At 38.7% G+C, this 18,667-nt stretch overlaps 1 protein-coding gene and 1 non-coding gene across 2 annotated transcripts in view; one reads left to right on the top strand and one right to left on the bottom strand.

Annotated features, from left to right (window-relative positions):
* The window catches only part of IL1RAPL2 (interleukin 1 receptor accessory protein like 2), a 1,188,406-nt gene that overhangs the window by 1,080,588 nt on the left and 89,151 nt on the right, over positions 1–18,667 (bottom strand). The gene's annotated exons all lie outside the window — the stretch shown is intronic.
* TRNAC-GCA (transfer RNA cysteine (anticodon GCA)) lies at positions 11,954–12,025 on the top strand. Its single transcript has one exon. It is a non-coding gene; the product is annotated as a tRNA-Cys (tRNA).

Below are 18,667 nucleotides of genomic sequence, written 5' to 3'. Positions count from 1 at the left end.
TTCCACATGGTACTTAATTAGCAGTTACAAGAGCAAGAAACAGTCACATCTGAATGTGGTTTAAATGGCAAGAACAGCCTTAAAAAAAAAAAAGCTTTTTTAATATCTGAGGGGATAGGACCGTCTTTATATATTTATGGGAAATTCTCATTTAACTGGAATCTCAACTGGAATCAAAATGCTCAAATATAACTAGATTACTTCTCCTCCCCTCCCCCACAGTTTTGAATAATTATTAACACTTACAATAGTAATTTTGACACGCTGTAATTTCTGGCAGGGTTTTCTAAACCCCTAAATATATTCATCTATTCATTCATTCATTCATTCAGTGAATATTTATTGAGTGCCTACTACTTATCCATCTCTGACCAAGCACTAGGGAATCTAAGCTATTTGATATTCTTGGGAGTCTAGTGACAGTCTTTTAGGAATGACATTTCAGTGGAAACAACATGAGAATGATAAAGGTGGGGATGAAAGCATTAGGCAAAGGAATCTCTAAGGGATATCAAGAACTAATACTACATGATTCTATGAGTCTATTTTGTTAATTTGTGGTGGTTTAGTTCCTCAAGTTGTGTCTGACTCTTGTGACCCCACTGACTGTAGCTCACCAGGCCCCTCTGTCCATGGGATTTTCCAGGCAAGAATACTGGACTGTGTTGCCATTTCCTTCTCCAGGGGATTTTACCAACCCAGGAATCGAACCTGAGTCTCCTGCGTTGCAGGCAGATTCTTTACTGCTGAGCCACTTATATCTATAATAATGAGACTATTTGGAACTTTAAATTTTAAATGCTTTCCTTTAGTCACCAAAGTAGTCACCAGTCATCTATTCTACCTAATAGCACTTTTTTAGGCTCTGTCATATTTATAAATTTTTAATTTGTCTCTTAATTGTGCTCCATATCCAGTTTGGTTGCAAGCCAAAGGAATACCCTATTGCTTTACAATTATATCATGATTTCACTGAAAACACATTACCACACTAATCTAGTTAGTAAGATCAGTTTGTGGATCAATGTATGCTGGCTATTTTAAAGAAGAAAATCACTCTCAAAGGTTAGGTCAAAACTGGAGTTATTTCTATCATGCCATGGGTTCTGAAGTGAATTGTCAAATAGGAGATGTAAAAATGTTTTGAGTAGTGACAACAAAATTGAAATAATTATATAGCCTTGCAGATGACAAAGTTGAAAATGACAATGCCCACTTAGATATTTAAGGATGGTCATTTTGGCTACTCAGCAAGCGATGTCTTTCCTTTTATTCTCATTCTTCCCCAAAAGGGACATATGCCTGACATATAATTATGAAAAAAGATAAAATGTCCAAGATGAAAGGCAAATCAGCAAAAAGCGCATGCTAGTCCTGATATACCATAAAAGTAGGATTTCAAGCCCAAGGGTGGAAACTTCATATTGGAAGGAGCCTCAAGATGTCATCTAGTTGAGGTCTTGCCTAAAGTCAGTGAATCTCTAACAGACAGTGAACATGATTATTTACTATAAAGAAAATTCCTTAAAATGTCAACCTAAATATTAAATCATCTCTATTCCTCTTGAATACAGAAAACAACTCTTCATCAAAAATACCTCATCTCTTTCAAGTCATGCTTTAGACTTCCTTGTTCCAAAACAAAACATTTTACAGTTCTTTTAACTTTTCATCCTTGAGCTTATTTGTTTTCCTTTCACTATCTTTGGAAGACGAAACCTATTCTCAGTTGACCAATTTGGATTTATCTCAAATCACACTCACATGTTCCAGGGTGGCTGTGATCTTCCTTCCTCCAGAGCAGAAACCAAGGTCACCAAGGAGCAATCACATATTTGCCTAGTGAACTTCAGGGGAAACTATACTTGGTGTGTTCTAAGTCGCTTCAGTCATGTCTCACTTTTTGCGACCCCATGGACTGCAAACCGCCAGGCTCCTCTGTCCATAGGATTCTCCAAGCAAGAACACTCGAGTGGGTTGCCATTTTCCTTTTCAGGGATACTGGATGGATTTATCCAATAAAATTACTAATGGGTTATCAAACTTATTTTAATAACATACTGAAATAAAATATGCTATAAAAACTTTAAATTAAGCATTTCTAAGATTGACGTTATAAATTAAACATAAAATTTGCTATAAGTGAACTAAGTAAAGTCGCTCAGTCGTGTCTGACTCTTTGCGACCCCATGGACTGTAGTCTAACAGGCTCCTCTGTCCATGGGATTTTCCAGGCAATAGTCCTGGAGTGGCTTGCCATTTCCTTCTCCAGGGGATCTTCCCAACCCAGGGATCAAACCCGGGTCTCCCGCATTGGAGACAGACACTTTACCGTCTGAGCCACCAGGGAAGTTTTGAGAATACACAAAAATATATTAACTTTCAGTCAGTTCAGTTCAGTTAGTCGTGCTGGACTCTTTGCAACCCCATGGACTGCAGGAAGCCAGGCCTCACTGTCCATCACCAACTCCCGGAGCTTACTCAAACTCATGTCCATTGAGTTGGTGATGCCATCTAACCATCTCATCCTCTGCAGTCCCCTTCTCTTCCCACCTTCAATCTTTCCCAGCATCAAAGTCTTTTCCAATAGTCAGCTCTTCGCATCAGGTAGCCAAAATATTGGAGTTTCAGCACCAGTCCTTCCAAAAATATTCAGGACTGATTTCCTTTAGGATGGACTGCTTGGATTTCCTTGCTGTCCAAGGGACTCTCAGGAGTCTTTTCCAACACCACAGTTCAAAAGCAACAATTCTTTGGCGCTCAGCTTTCTTTATGGTCCATCTCTCACATCAATACATGATTATAGGAACAACCATAGCTTTGAATAGATGGAACTTTGTTGGTAAAGTAATGTCTTTGCTTTTTAATATGTTGTCTAGGTTGGTCATAACTTTTCTTCCAAGGAGCAAGCGTCTTTTAATTTCATGGCTATACTCACCATCTGCAGTGATTTTGGAGCCACCCCCCGCCAAATAAAGTCTGCCACTGTTTCCACTGTTTCTCCATCTATTTGCCACGAAGTGATGGGACCAGATGCCATGATCTTCGTTTTCTGAATGTTGAGCTTTAAGCCAACTTTTTCACTCTCCTCTTTCACTTTCATCAAGAAGCTCTTTAGTTCTTCTTCACTTTCTGCCATAAGGGTGGTATCATCTGCATATCTGAGGTTACTGATATTTCTCCCAGCAATCTTGATTCCAGCTTGTGCTTCATCCAGCCCTGCATTTCTCATGATGTACTCTGCATAGAAGTTAAATAAGCATGGTGACAATAGACAGCCTTGATGTACTCCTTTCCTGATTTGGAACCTGTCTGCTGTTCCATGTCCAGTTCTGTTGCTTCTTGACCTACATAAAGATTTCTCAGGAGGCAGGTCAGGTGGTCTGGTATTCCCATCCCTTTAAGAATTTTTCACAGTTTGTTGTGATCCACACAGGCAAAGGCGTTGGCATAGTCAATAAAGCAGACGTAGATGTTTTTCTGGAACTCTCTTGCTTTTTTGATGATCCAACAGATGTTGGCAATTTGATCTCTGGTTCCTCTGCATTTTCTAAATCCAGCTTGAACATCTGGAAGCTCACAGTTCATGTACTGTTGAAGCCTGGCTTAGAGAATTTTGAGCATTACTTTGCTAGCGTGTGAGATGAATGCAATTGTGTGGTAGTTTGAACATTCTTTGGCATTGTCTTCCTTTGGGATTGGAATGAAAAGCGCCCTTTCCAGTCCTGTGGCCACTGCTGAGTTTTCCAAATTTGCTGGCATATTGAGTGCAGCACTTTCACAGCATCATCTTTTAGGATTTGAAATAACTCAACTGGAATTCCATCACCTCCACTAGCTTTATTCATAGTGATGCTTCCTAAAGCCCACTTGACTTCACATTCCAGAATGTCTGGCTGTAGGTGAATGATCATACCATCGTGGTTATCTGGGTCATGAAGATCTTTTTATATAATTCTTCTGTGTATTTTTGCCACTTCTTCTTACTATCTTCTCCTTCTGTTAGGTCCATACCATTTCTGTCCTTTACTGTGGCCATCTTTGCATGAAATATTCCCTTAGTATCTCTAATTTTCTTGAAGAGATCTCTAGTCTTTCCCATTGTATTGTTTTCCTTTATTTCTTTGCATTGATCACTGAGGAAGGCTTTCTTATCTCTCCTTGCTGTTCTTTGAAACTCTGCATTCAGATGGGTATATCTTTCCTTTTACGTTTTCCTTTTGCTTCTCTTCCTTTCTCCTCTATTTGTAAGGTCGCCTAGGACAACCATTTTGCCTTTTTGTGTTTCTTTTTCTTGGGGATGGTCTTGATCCCTGTTACCTGTACAATGTCACGAACCTCTGTCCGTAGTTCTTCAGGGTCTCTATCCGATCTAATCCCTTGAATCTATTTGTCATTTCCACTGTATAATCCTAAGGGATTTGATTTAGGTCATGCCTGAATGGTCTAGTGATTTTCTCTCCTTTTTTCAATTTGAATTTGAATTTGGCAATAAGGAGTTAAAATATTAACTTTACTTAATATTTTATTTGAGGAGGAAAGACCTTGATTGATCAAAAAGGAGAAAGAGATCAATTTCAAAGCTTTTGTACAGACCAAGGTAAGATAAAATTTAATAAAGTTAAATTGGATACATCTGAACTATCTATTTTAAAAATATAGTTTTGGTCTGACAGAACTCACTGTGCTCTCATTCCAAACATCCAAAGAGAAAAAGATAAGAACTCTCTTAATGTTAATGAAAGTTGTTAATTTTCTCCAGTTAGACTCAATCCACTTTTGTGCTTAAGATGGTTTCAAGGTTTGAAATACTATATTGATAAATTAGATACATTCTAAGATGACAATAAACTCCAGGTTAAGATTCCTTCGTATGGAGCAGGCAAGAAGCTGGACAGAACTTAAAGAGGAAAAAGAGGATGCCCTCATTTCACTCCAAATTAAAAAGGTAAACTGTTTCAAAACACAAGCAGCATCAGAAGATAAATAGAAGGATGGTATAGGTCCCTGAAAGTAGAATTACCCAAAGTTTCATTTTCTAGGAATTTTAGTGATTTTTAAGCTTCATGTCATTCTACCTGTGAGAGTTGGACCATAAAGAAGACTGAGTGCCAAAGAGTTGATGCTTTCAAAATGTGGTACTGGAGAAGATTCTTGAGAGTACCTTGGACTGCAAGGAGACCAAACCAGTCAATCCTAAAGAAAATCAACCCTGAATATTTATTGGGAGGACTGATGCTGAAGCCAAAGCTCCAATATTTTGGCCACCTGATGTGAAGAGCTGACTCACTGGAAAAGACCCTGATTCTAGGAAAGACTGAGGGCAAGAGAAGAAGGGGGTGACAGAGGATGAGATGGTTGGATGGCATCACCACCTCAATGGAAACAAGTTTAAGCAAACTCTAGGAGATAGTGAAGGACAGAGAAGCCTGGTGTGCTGTAGTCTGTGGGATCACAAAGAGTAGAACACGACTTAGCAACTGAGCAACATATCATTGGGTAGTTGCCCCATGATTTTAGGAACCTGGTATAAAACGAAAACTCAAGATCATTTGTTAAAAAATGAAGAATTTCAATATGTCAAAAGCAAAGTATTAAACCAACTACAGGTCCCATCTAAGCAAGAGGCCCTGTGCAACTGCACAAGTCATATTCTTATGAAGCCAGCCCTGTTTGTTATAAATATTCTCAAACTGATATGCTCCCATTTAAAAATTTTATGATAGCTGTCAATATATACATCGCTCACTCATACACAATTCTCCATATGGTTTCAAGGGGGTTGTGGGCTCATTTAAGCCCTGTCCATGGACTCTAAATTAGATCTACTAGATGAGATTGATTCTGTGAAACTAGAAGTCAGAGCTAGGATTCATTGGTGGAAGTTTACAAAAGGGCAGATTGAGCTTCCTAACAATTGCAGGCTTTCTAAAATTAAAGAGGATGCTTTACTAAGCACTTGGTCCTGAAAGAATAAGTGTCAACTGGACCATCATTGTGTGGTGTGTTCTACGAGAGATTCCTGCACTGGTTGGAGACTGGATTAGATCATCTCTCTGGTCGCCTCTATATTAGTATGTTGCGAGGAAAACTGTAAGCAGTGGCTACCCCATAGTTCTTTGCCCACCCCATTTTCTGATAGCTTGAATGTACTTAGTTTTAGCTGTCTTGATTTATTTGCTTTTCCTTGACAAGGTCTTTACCTTCCTGAATGCTAGGTTTATGTAAATTAATCTGTAACCTATGGGTTTATATAAAATTAACATGTTAATTTTATGCAAAGTGATGCAAAGTATCCGTCCTCCAGTTTCTCTACTGGGGAAAAAAATCTGATCATCTTACCAAATGGACATTCAAAGCAATATAGATAATCAAGAATGTGAAAATGGCATGAAAGCTCTTAATAAAGAACAACAAAAAGGGCATCAGGCAAATGTGAGGGGGTCAGCCAGGGAAACTGATGATTCAAGTCCATTCCGATAAAACTTGCAAGGTCAGAGTGTATGACAAGCTCCATTTAAAAATTTGGGAATAAGAATACAGAAGAAAAATCATAAAACTACATTAGAAAAGAGGAAGATAAGAAGAACCAGTACACAGAACTGTTCATTTTCTTCCCTGTTCTTCCATGAGTAAGAGGGAAGCCTAAATCCTGGGCCTCAAAACACTGGGGTCAGAGTTCAGAAACTCAAAGAAATGGAAAGGCCCACTTCTGACTAAAAAACAACTGTAAAAACAAATGCCATTCTGGCAACAAACTGTCAAAGCCTCTGAAGATGTTTTTGCTCTAACTTCCTGGTCATGACATTCACCATAAATGATGTGCTTCCTGTTCATTTTTCCAATCAGCATGATGAATTGATGAACCACACTGTAGTGTCAAACAGAGGCATTACTCCAGAATTTAAAGGTACAACTAGAAAATGAAGAGGGAAAAGGACATGGATGGATAGTCAAAAAATCTGTCCTAAAGGCCCCTTGGCTGGACAGTTTTCATTTTTATGACATTCAAGTTCTGATCAGGATCTAAGGCAGATTTCTTAAACTCAAAATCAGATTTTAGATATGAGCTCACTAACTGGCTAGCTCTTTAAGAAGATGGAATTAGTTCTAAGTAAAAAGTAAGCTGAAATTAGTAGCAACAGCTTTGGCCAAGTGGCACTTAGGTGACACACAAAGAATCTGAGAATGACGCCAAGGGAATGAATAAAATGAAAAGAAGTACAAGAGGTCTGGGGTCTGATATCAAAGGAGAAATTAGAGAATGACTGAGAACAGTTTAAAGATCTGGAAGACTTTGCTTTGAAAAAAAGTAAAAAGGAAGGATGAGATGCAGAGGCTCTATAAAAGGCTAACTTAGACCTGACCAATATAGCAGAATGCTGATAAAACCAGGCCCTTCTACTCCCCTGACAACTGGGGGTCTAGTTCCTTTATATTGCCATTCCACTGGATATGCTGGGTAAGGAGGGGGGAAACAAACTGTCAAAAATGTTTCCACTACAAGTGTTTAAAACCTGCGCAAACCTGCGCATTGCCAGTTCTTGCCATTGCTATTGTTTCATCTAATATCTTGCAGTAAAGGTGTAAGTTTAAATACAGGATCCCATGGCCAGGATTGGGCTTCCCAGGTGGCTCGAGGTAAAGAATTAGAGGTAAAGAATCCGCCTGCCAATGCAGGAGGCACAAGGGACAAGGGTTCTCTCTATGGCTTGGGAAGATCCCCTGGAGGAGGAAATGGCAACCTGACCCAGTATTCTTACCTGAAAAATTCAATGCACAGAACAGCCTAGTGGGCTACAGTCTATGGGGTCACAGAGCCGGACACAACTGAGCGACTAAGCATAGACACATATACAGACATGGTCAGGACTGCAGAAAGGGACTTTGGCTATTCATTTACACAGTGTTTTCTTGAGGTGCTTTGTACTTCCAGGCCATGTGGATGGTATATTCTCTTAGGAAAAATAAAAACGAAGCAACTGGCCTTCCCTCTACCAGGCTACAAGTTTTCTGTGCTCTCCCAGGCTCTCTGTCCTTAGTACATGAGTTAGGAATAAGTCAAGTCACTGAGAATTGAGGAGACTGAGCTGAAGTGAGGGATGTTTATACATTGAAAGCTTGTTAGAAAGCAAACTCTATGTGAATGTGGGTTCTGTGGGTGAGAAAGGAGCAGCAGAGAGCACTGATAACAATAGTAAATCCTCCCTATCAAAAAAGGAGGGGCCTGAGGGTAAGTCAAGTTGTGTTCTGGCCACAATTCCATAATGAGGAAGGTGGAATACTTAATAATTCAAAAGTATTATTCAACTTTCTGCTTCAATCGCCATACTCCAGAAGTGTTCTTGGTTGTCAGCAATTCATAAGCATTTATTCAGTCACCTAATAAACATTTGTAAATCAAGTGTTATGTACAAAGCAGTCTTTTAGGTACAGAGAATTCAAATAAACAATGCTTGACTTCGGAAAGTTCACAGGTGTGGTGGAACAGACAGGCATATAGGTTACTAAATAAGAGTATGACCAGCTCTAGTATAGAGGTTTAAAAAATGCTACAGGAGAATAGAAAAGGAACAATTAATTCTGCCTCGAAGAGGTATATGTGTGAAGGCTATCCAGGGAAACCTTCTCAGAGAAAATGACATTTGGAATGGGTCTTCAAAGATGAGTAGGATTATCAAAAGGCACAGAAGATGGGAAGTGATCTATGAGTGAAGAAAAGCATAAGAGAAAATTCTCAGAATGGAGAAGTGTTTTTTTTTTAATAAAAAACAGATGAATTCATAATTATCATTGATGTTTCAAAACTTCTCTCCAAATAGTTGATAGAGTAAGTAGACAAGATTATAGAAGGCTTGAAAAATATTAACCAACTCTTCTAACCAGGGTGGCTTGTGCATGGAGGGGTATGTGACCTATTTAATTACTTATTGAATAAATGAATTAAAGAATTAACTAAGAACGATCTTGTCTACTATGAATTATATGCCACAAGGCACATAGAGTTTATCTTGTATGCAGTGGGCAGCCAAAGGAGTTTTATTCCATAGGAGAAAGACATGATCATACCTATAATTAAAAGTAAACTAGTAAAAAGACTATCTACATGTATTATAGAAAATGGATGAGTGTAGAAGAAACTAGAAGCTGAAGACAGAAAGACAAGATAGGAAGCTTGTACAGTCAGTGTTTAGGAGAGAAACAATGAAAGGCTGAACTAGATCAGTGGCAGGTAGAATGAAAAGGAATGAGATGAATTTGGAAGATACAATAGAAACAAAATTAGTAGAACTTGACAATTACTGACTCCGAAAATTATGAAGGACTTTGCAAGTGCACCACATATTCTGGCCCCAAAATACGATAACGTCCTTTTAACTAAGATAGGGTACACAAGTGGAAAGGTGGAAGTTAAAGGGAGGCAATTAAAATTTTAGTTTTGAACAAGTTACAGTTCAAAGTACCTGTGCGACAGCCAAGTAAGCATATCAAGCAGGAAAATAGTGCATGTAACCAGGAAGAAACAGAAAGACTCGACTGCTAAGTCTAGAAGCCTCAAAAGGTATGGGGTTATTACGTTCACACTCAGTTGTTTCAGCTGTGTCTGACTCTTTGCAACCCCATGGGATGTAGACTGCCAGGCTCCTTATTTTCCCAGTAAGAATACTGGAGTGGGTTGCCGTGCCCTCCTCCGAGGGATCTTCCTGACCCTGGAATCAAACTCGTGTCTCCTGCATCACAGACGGAATCTTGACCAATCAGCCACTGGAGAAGCCCAACCCTGGCTGCAAACTGGAATTACCTTAAAGTTAAAATAAACCCAAATAGCACTGATGCCTGGACTTCAGTCGAAACAAATCAGTATCTCTGGGGGTGAGACCTGTGCAAGAATGTGTTTTAAAATCTCACCAGGTAACTACAGTATGCAGACTGTGTTGAGAAGCACTAACGGTAGTTTATAACAAGGGAATAGAAACTCAGAGAAAGTAGAAAGTGGTATTTAAAAGGAATATTAAGGCAAAATGCTGGCAAAAATACAAGTTTTTAGGGATAGTCAGAGGAAAGCAAGGCCATGATTGATACTGAAAAGAGCAGCAAGAAATATATGAACAAACCCAGAATAAAGCAGTGTCACTTGAGCAAAAGGAGAAGAGAGTGTCAAAAAGGTCAGCGCGCCCAATAGCGTCAAACTCTCAGTAGTGTCCTAATATACCCGGCTATGTTGGTATAAAGACGAACTAGCATTGCCTGTTTAAGAATGAGGTAGTTCTAACTAAAGGGAAGAAGGGGAGATAGGTCATGAAAATTGTTAATCTTTTGGAAACTGTGCAGCCTTGGTGAGGGCTAGATGTCAAAGAAAGAAGCAAGGCTATTAAAAGCCGAGTGGCTGGGGGAGTGCCAAAGGTAAAATCTGTCAGCCCCATATGCCCTGCCTTCAGCCACTGAACACCTAACTGAAAAGGAGTAACTAGAGCTATGCCTCAAATCACCTTCTTTGGGGAAAATGGAAAGTTCTGTAATAATCTTAAGTAGTTCTCACAAACTAGAGAATCACAGAGGGCAGAGGGGAAGTGGCGAGGGGAGGGTGCTTAGTGCATGGTGCAAACATGATCCCAATCAGACCACAGGGACTAGAGATGTCGTAGTTATTCCTTCCCCAGTCAAACTCTGAAGATAGCCATATACTCTTATGACACTCTTCAGAGCTATAGAAGGAATGTATTATAGTGCCACCTGCTGGTAATGACAAGACCAGAAACAGATTCCTTGTCTCAAGTCATTAATTCCCAGAGGCTGAAGATTGAATAATACAAACTTCATTCTGATAATTGAAGGCGATAGTTTAATGTAATGAAGATATTTTCAGAAGTTAAAATAGAGCTCAGACTGATCCTTCCTATTATTGCAAATGGGAAGCATGTGAACAGAAACACTGGAAGTCTAAGGTCCCACCAACCTTGCCTTTCATCTTCCAGCATAAGGCACCTCAACTCACATTTCCTTTCGAGATGCTCAATATATTTCCTATAAATTTAAAATTGGATATATAGTCAAGACACCATCTGTCTAGCTACTCATTTCTGTGCAAATATGTCTCTTTAACGACTTCAATCTTATACTACCCTCCAGACAATCTGGGCTACTTAGTACTCAAAAATAGCATTCATTTTAGGCACCCATACATTTGCATGTCTCTGCTAGGACTATCACCTAGGAACAACATCTCCTTCATATGAACTGTATTGATACCTCTTTTATTACACTTAGTATTTTATACTGTAAAAAAGACATATCTGTGGTACAGTACAAAGAACATGAACTTTATAAGTCCATGGTTCTAAACCTGGATTTTCCATTTAGCAGTTGGGGACCTAAGATGAACTTAACTTCCCTAAGTTTTGATTTTCTCATCTGTAAAATGAAGATAATGTTACCCACACAAATGTGCAGCATGGCAGAGATTCTGGAGTCTGATGATCCTGGGTTTAAATCCTGACTCTGCCCCTTACTAGCTATATAAAAGTGATCAAATTACTTAGCTGTTCTACGCCTTCGTTTCCCAACCTGTAAAATGAGACAATGTAGGATCTACTAATTCATGTAGGACCTATCTCAGTATCTCTGCATGAGGAGATAATGTGTAGAAAGTGCCTGGCAGATAGTAGGACTCATTGCATGTTAGTGTTTCCCTTTCCCTATGATTTATTGAATTCATTGGGGGAAAAGAGCATACCCTGTCCATTTTTGATCACCTAAGTGCTGGCACCTGTCCAACACAGAAGCTTTTACACAGTCTGCCTGTAGGTTTAGTAAATTAATAAATACCACATGTATAAAACATTTCTTAGCAGAATTTAATTCCAGGCAACCACTGTCTCACTTCTCTCCAAAGCAGTGATGCCAAATATACATCACCCATCTCAAGGATTTAGTGGGCACCTCTTGAAACCATTCCCTGGTGGCTCAGATGGTAAAGCGTCTGCCTGCAATGCAGGAGACCCAGGTTCGATCCCTGGGTTGGGAAGATCCCCTGGAGAAGGAAATGGCAAACCACTCCAGAATTCTTGCCTGGAAAATTTCATGGATGGAGAGCCTGGTAGGCTACAGTCCATGGGGTTGCAAAAAGTCGGACACGACTGAGCAACTTCACCTCTTGAAACCATGTGTTTCTTGTCTGTAGTCATTTAGGGAGAGCACACGTAAAATATAACTGTCCTAAGTTATATCCAAAGAAGCAAGGCCTGACTCTCCTAAGCCTGGGGCGAGGCCACTGAATTTCAAGGCATTTCTTTTGTAGAATAGTTCTGATGCAATCATCAAAAACAATGTGTTTCTCTATGATAGTTTCAGACAAATGTATGAAAGCAAAAATAGGGCAAGGGTCAGAATATGAACAAAAGTTTAAACTTGCATATTCAGTATTCCTGTAATGGACTGAAGGTGTCAAACATATTTTAAGAAATCTCTGGATGCCAGCTTTCCCCAAAGACTAGACTATAATAAGCATCAATGATGTATTTTTGCAGAATACATACTTCATTTGGGGGCAAATCACACCTGTAGAAGTCAACAGAGCCAGAAGGAATGCACTTTAGCCTGACATGCCTATATGAGTTGGGTTATGATAGAAACTTCTGGGTTCGACCCCTGGGTTGCGAAGATACCCTGGAGGAGAAAATGGCAACCCACTCCAGTATTCTTGCCTGAAGAATCCCATGGACAGAGGAGCCTGGCGGGCTACAGTCCATAGCGTCGTAAAGAGTCAGACACAACTGAGGCAGTTGAGCATTCATGCATGATAGAAACTACCCCAGCAGAAATTATAGGCACTCAAAGCTTCTCTCCTCTCTGGCAAATACAATATCCTTTCATTTCAAAACAGGAGTTGAAAGGAGCCCATTCACTGAAGTTCTTGGCTGTTCTTGTGGATGGGCTAAATCCCAACATTAAAATTAATAGAATGCTCAATTTATTCTTACTTTCTTTTCATTCTTCCCCCTTATGGACAGTAATAAATTCAACATGATACCAAGCTTGGTAACTTCTATATTTGGATTATGCTACAGAGCTGGATAAGATCCCCACATGGAATTGCTTTCCAGCTTTTAATTCATTAAGTATTTTAATTAGCTTAATTATCCACACATTTTCATTTAAAGAGGACCAGTTTCATAAAGGACTTTTATATTTCAATCACATCAGATGTTGTTGACGCTATACACCAACCAAAACAATGATCTTAGGTCTTAACTCACATATTTCCCTCTTCCTCTGCCATGTTTTGTTGCCTAACTGAATGGAATGACCAGAGATTTTTCCATATGAACTGTTCTGCTGATTTTACTCTCTCTCTCTCACAAACACACCCCCCCCTTATAATAGTCTTTGAACCCAAGAAACATACTCATCATAGCCAACAATGGTGATTTCAGCAAACAAAGAAAAAACAATCAATATAATGATTTTAAAAAACAATGTTTTTCATTTGAGTTTAGATTAGCAAAATTTTTTTTAACTGACCACACACAATTAATAAATGTGTAATGAGAAAAGAACTCTGATATACTGTTGGTGGAAATATAAATTTGGTACAGTGACACTGATGGGCAATTATCAGCATCTTTCAAAATTAAAAAGAAAATTTATCCAATATTTCCACCACTGACGATCTCTCCTACAAAAACATTTTTTCTTCTAGTGCACTAAGATCTATGCTCTAGGATCATCCTTCCACCATTGTTTTGGAATAGCAAAAACCTAGGGATAAAAACGTAACCTCCATAAATAGAGGACAGGTTTAAATCTATAATAAATCCACACAATGGAAAACAGCACAGTATTTAAATTTGAGTTAAATATGCATTGCCAAAATTAGAGATTCTAGGTATAAATATCAAAAATACATGGCAAATCAAGTTGGAAAATGAGTCTAAGTTCGAAAAATATTAATAGATTACTCAGACTATATATATCCAAATAAACTATCTGGAAGAAACTATATGAAATATAATGATTAGTTACCTCTGGGAATAAAATTATAAGCGCATTTTTAAATTTTGCTATTCTTTGAACTTTTATTAAGCATAATATACTATTGTAATAAGAAAACTATCAGAACAATTCCAGTACTTGATTTCTAAGATATAGTAAGTTAAAAAAACAAGCAAATAGTTAAGCTGCTACATTTTAAGTATGAAGGAGAAATTAAAAAAAAAAACAACAACATTGGTTTATGAAAGAAAGGAAGGAAATGCCAGAAACTAAAGAAATAAATTACAAATAGTTGTGTGTGTGACCAAGTGCAATAAACAGGTACAGGGATGAGATTTCTTTCACTTAATTCCTTTTTTATAACTGAATTTTCAGTCATGTAAATGTTCTATGTATTCAAAAATTTAATCAAAGATAAAAAAAGCTAATTGGGTAGAGACACAAATTAACTTATTTACATATTGACTAACATAATCACAGAGAAAATTAATTCAAGTATTTTTTTAACACAACACTGACTATACAGACTTAGTACGATGAATTCTACAGATAAAAATATTTGTAAAATATACTTAATTTAGTATAGGTTTATTGTCGGTAGTACTTTTGGTGTAGTAGCTTTGAAATCATTTTGAATGAACTAAAGTTAAAATAAGTAAGTACATCAGTGCTGATGAGAATGAGTATTCCCACTGTGGGAAAAGGAGATAAAAATATGGAATGGATAAAAGTGCAGAAGAACCCTATCATATTGTATTTGAATCAAAAGCATCAGAATTAAATCACAATTAAAAAATATTTCTAAGTACCATATTCACTGGAAGAAATCAGGAAAATGGCTCATTCCAGAGCTAGGGAAGATAAAATATGAAGGCAACCCTGGCATATATTAATGACAAAAAGCAAAGAAGTGCTAAAAGAATGATGGGGTATTAAAAAGTAACAGGGAAACTTCCACTTCACGCCATGATGTTATAAACTGGAACTAGACTAGCTATATCCACAGAAAGTGATGATAAAAGTGGACAAAATATGTGAAACAACCGCTTTCAGACCATGCAAGATTATGATCTCAAAGAAAAGAAAAACTCATGTGGTAAGGTCCACAATCAACCCAGCTCTCCACCTGGAGAAAATTCCCCAACGATAGCACAGTGAATTGAATCAGAAGTTCTGCTGGAGCTGTAGAGATCAGGGAAGGTAAAACAGTTGGCACCTTCCATAAAAGGAGAGAGTTCACTGAGGGAAGCTTATAGAATCTGTATGGGGGTTCTCTTTGAGCCCTTGGCTGAACACTGAGCCGAACATGCACAGGTTATGACTGCTAGTCTTTTCATCACAGTGTGACTAGTACAAGGTTAATAATAAAACAGTGATATTAGAGGACAAATATGGCTGGGGAATTCCTTATTGATATCTGAGCATTCAACTAAGATTCCAGAAAGATCCTGCTTTAGGAGAAAGAACTATGCTATAGATAGGGTCTATACTATACCCTCCCCAGCAAAGCCTTGAGTCAAGTTGTAATAAGATTGACAGGGGAAAAAAAGATTACAGATTGAGTCCCACCAAGTTATAGATGTTCAGGACATGTTTTGGCTTTTCTATTCACCTATTCTAATAAAGCATACAACTAAGCAGCAAAAATTCAGGATTACTAACTGAACTGCTGTTAGAACAAACACAAATACCCTTTCAGTTCAATTCAGTACAGCCGCTCAATTGTTTCCACCTCTTTGTGACCCCATGAACTGCAGCACGCCAGGCCTCCCTGTCCATCACCAACTCCCGGAATTTACTCAAACTCATGGCCATTGAGTCGGTGATACCATCCAACCATCTCATCCTCTGTCATCCTCTTCTCTACCCACCTTCAATCTTTCCCAGCATCAGGGTATTTTCAAATAAGTCAGTTCTTCACATCAGATGGCCAAAGTATTGGACTTTCAGCTTCAACATCACTCCTTCCAATGAACATTCAGGACTGATTTCCTTTAGGATGGACTGGCTGGATCTCCTTGCAGTCCAAGGGACTCTCAAGAGTCTTCTCCAACACCACAGTTCAAAAGTATCAGTTCTTCAGTGCTCAGCTTTCTTTATAGTCCAACTCTCACAACCACACATGATTACTGGAAAACCATAGCCTTGACTAGACGGACCTTAGTCGGCAAAGTAATGTCTCTGGCTTTGTAATATGCTGTCTAGGTCGGTCATAACTTTCCTTCCAAGGAGTAAGCATCTTTTGCTTTCATGGCTGCAATCACCATCTGCAGTGATTTTGGAGCCCCCAAAATAAAGTCTGCCACTGTTTCCATCGTTTCTCCATCCATTTGCCATGAAGTGATGGGACTGGATGCCATGATTTTAGTTTTCTGAATGTTGAGCTTTAAACCAACTTTTTCATTCTCCTCTTTCACTTTCATCAAGAGGCTCTTTAGTTTTTCTTCACTTTCTGCTATAAGGGTGGTGTCATCTGCATATCTGAGGTTATTGATATTTCTCCGGCAATCTTGATTCCAGCTTGTGCTTCTTCCAGCCCAGCGTTTCTCATGATGTACTCTGCATAGAAGTTAAATAAGCAGGGTGACAATATACAACCTTGAGGTACTCCTTTTCCTATCTGGAACCAATCTGTTGTTCCATGTCCAGTTCTAACTGTTGCTTCCTGACCTGCATACAGATTTCTCAAGAGGCAGGTTATGTGGTCTAGTATTCCCATCTCTTTCAGAATTTTCCACAGTTTATTGTGATCCACACAGTCAAAGGCTTTGGCATAGTCAATAAAGCAGAAATAGATGTTTTTCTGGAACTCTCTTGCTTTTTTGATGATTCAGCGGATGTTAGCAATTTGATCTCTGGTTCCTCTGCCTTTGCTAAAACCAGCTTGAACATCTGGAAGTTCACGGTTCACGTACTGTTGAACTCTGGCTTGGAGAATTTTGAGCATTACTTCGCTAGTGTGTGAGATGAGTGCAATTATGAAGTAGTTTGAACATTCTTTGGCATTGCCTTCCTTTGGAACTAGAATGAAAACTGACCTTTTCCAGTCCTGTGGCCACTGCTGAGTTTTCCAAATGTGCTGGCATATTGAGTGCAGCACTTTCACAGCATCATCTTTCAGGATTTGAAATAGCTCAACTGGAATTCCATCATCTCCACTAGCTTTATTCATAGTGATGCTTCCTAAGGCCCACTTGACTTCACATTCCAGGATGTCTGACTCTGAGTGAGTGATCACACCATCGTGATTATCTGGGTCATGAAGATCTTTTTTGTACAGTTCTTCTGTGTATTCTTGCCACTTCTTAATACCTTCTCCTTCTGTTAGGTCCATACCATTTCTGTCTTTTATTGTGCACATCTTTGCATGAAATGTTCCCTTGGTATCTCTAATTTTCTTGAAGAGATCTCTAGTCTTTCCCATTGTATTGTTTTCCTCTATTTCTTTGCACTGATCACTTAGGAAGGCTTTCTTATCTCTCCTTCCTATTCTTTGAAACTCTGCATTCAAACTGGTATATCTTTCCTTTTCTCCTTTGATTTTGGCTTCTCTTCTTTTCACAGCTATTTGTAAGGCCTCCTCAGACAGCCAGTTTGCTTTTTGGCATTTCTTTTTCTTGGGGATGGTCTTGATCCCTGTTTCCTGTACCTCCGTCCATAGTTCATCAGGTACTCTCTCTATAAGATCTAGTCCCTTAAATCTATTTCTCACTTCCAATGCATAATTATAAGGGATTTGATTTAGGTCATACCTGAATGGTCTAGTGGTTTTCCCCACTTTCTTTAATTTAAGTCTGAATTTGGCAATAAGGAGTTCATGACCTGAGCCACAGTCAGCTCCTGGTCTTGTTTTTGTTGACTGTATAGAGCTTCTCCACCTTTGGGTGCAAAGAATATAATCAATCTGATTTCAGTGATGAGCATCTGGTGATGTCCATATGTAGAGTTTTCTCTTGTGTTGTTGGAAGAAGGTATTTGCTATGACCAGTGCATTCTCTTGGCAGAACTCTGTTAGCCTTTGCCCTGCTTCATTCTGTATTCCAAGGCCAAATTTGCCTGTTACTCCAGGTGTTTCTTGACTTCCTACTTTTGCATTCCAGTCCCCTACAATGAAAAGGACATCTTTTTTGGGTGTTAGTTCTAGAAGGTCTTGTAGGTCTTCATAGAACCATTCAACTTCAGCTTCTTCAGCATTACTGGTTGGGGCATAGACTTGGATAACTGTGATACTGAATGGTTTGCCTTGGAACGAACAGAGATCATTCTGTCTATTTTGAGACTGCATCCAAGTACTGCATTTCGGACTCTTTTGTTGACTATGATGGCTACTCCATTTATTCTTAGGGATTCTTGCCCACAATAATAGATATAATGGTCATCTGAGTTAAATCCAGCAATACCCTTTAGAGGAACATAACAGAATTGAGTATCTCTACAACGTAGGTCCTACAAATTCCAATACTCTATACAAATAAAAATAAAAAATACTTGACATGGCAAAAAAGGAACCCCCATCAAGTCAATCCAAAATGTATCTAAAATTACCCACCTTGTGCCAGAAGGCCTTTGCATCCTCATTACCACAAGGGACTACATTTCTGTAGCTGTTTAAGATATCTTGGTACTTCTTCAGTTTCCTTCAAACACTAAATCACTGAAAAATAGCTTTATTATG

This window comes from Ovis aries, chromosome X, assembly GCF_016772045.2.
Source record: "Ovis aries strain OAR_USU_Benz2616 breed Rambouillet chromosome X, ARS-UI_Ramb_v3.0, whole genome shotgun sequence".
NCBI classification, from domain to species: Eukaryota; Metazoa; Chordata; class Mammalia; order Artiodactyla; family Bovidae; genus Ovis; species Ovis aries.
This window is presented reverse-complemented; position numbering and strand designations above follow the sequence as displayed.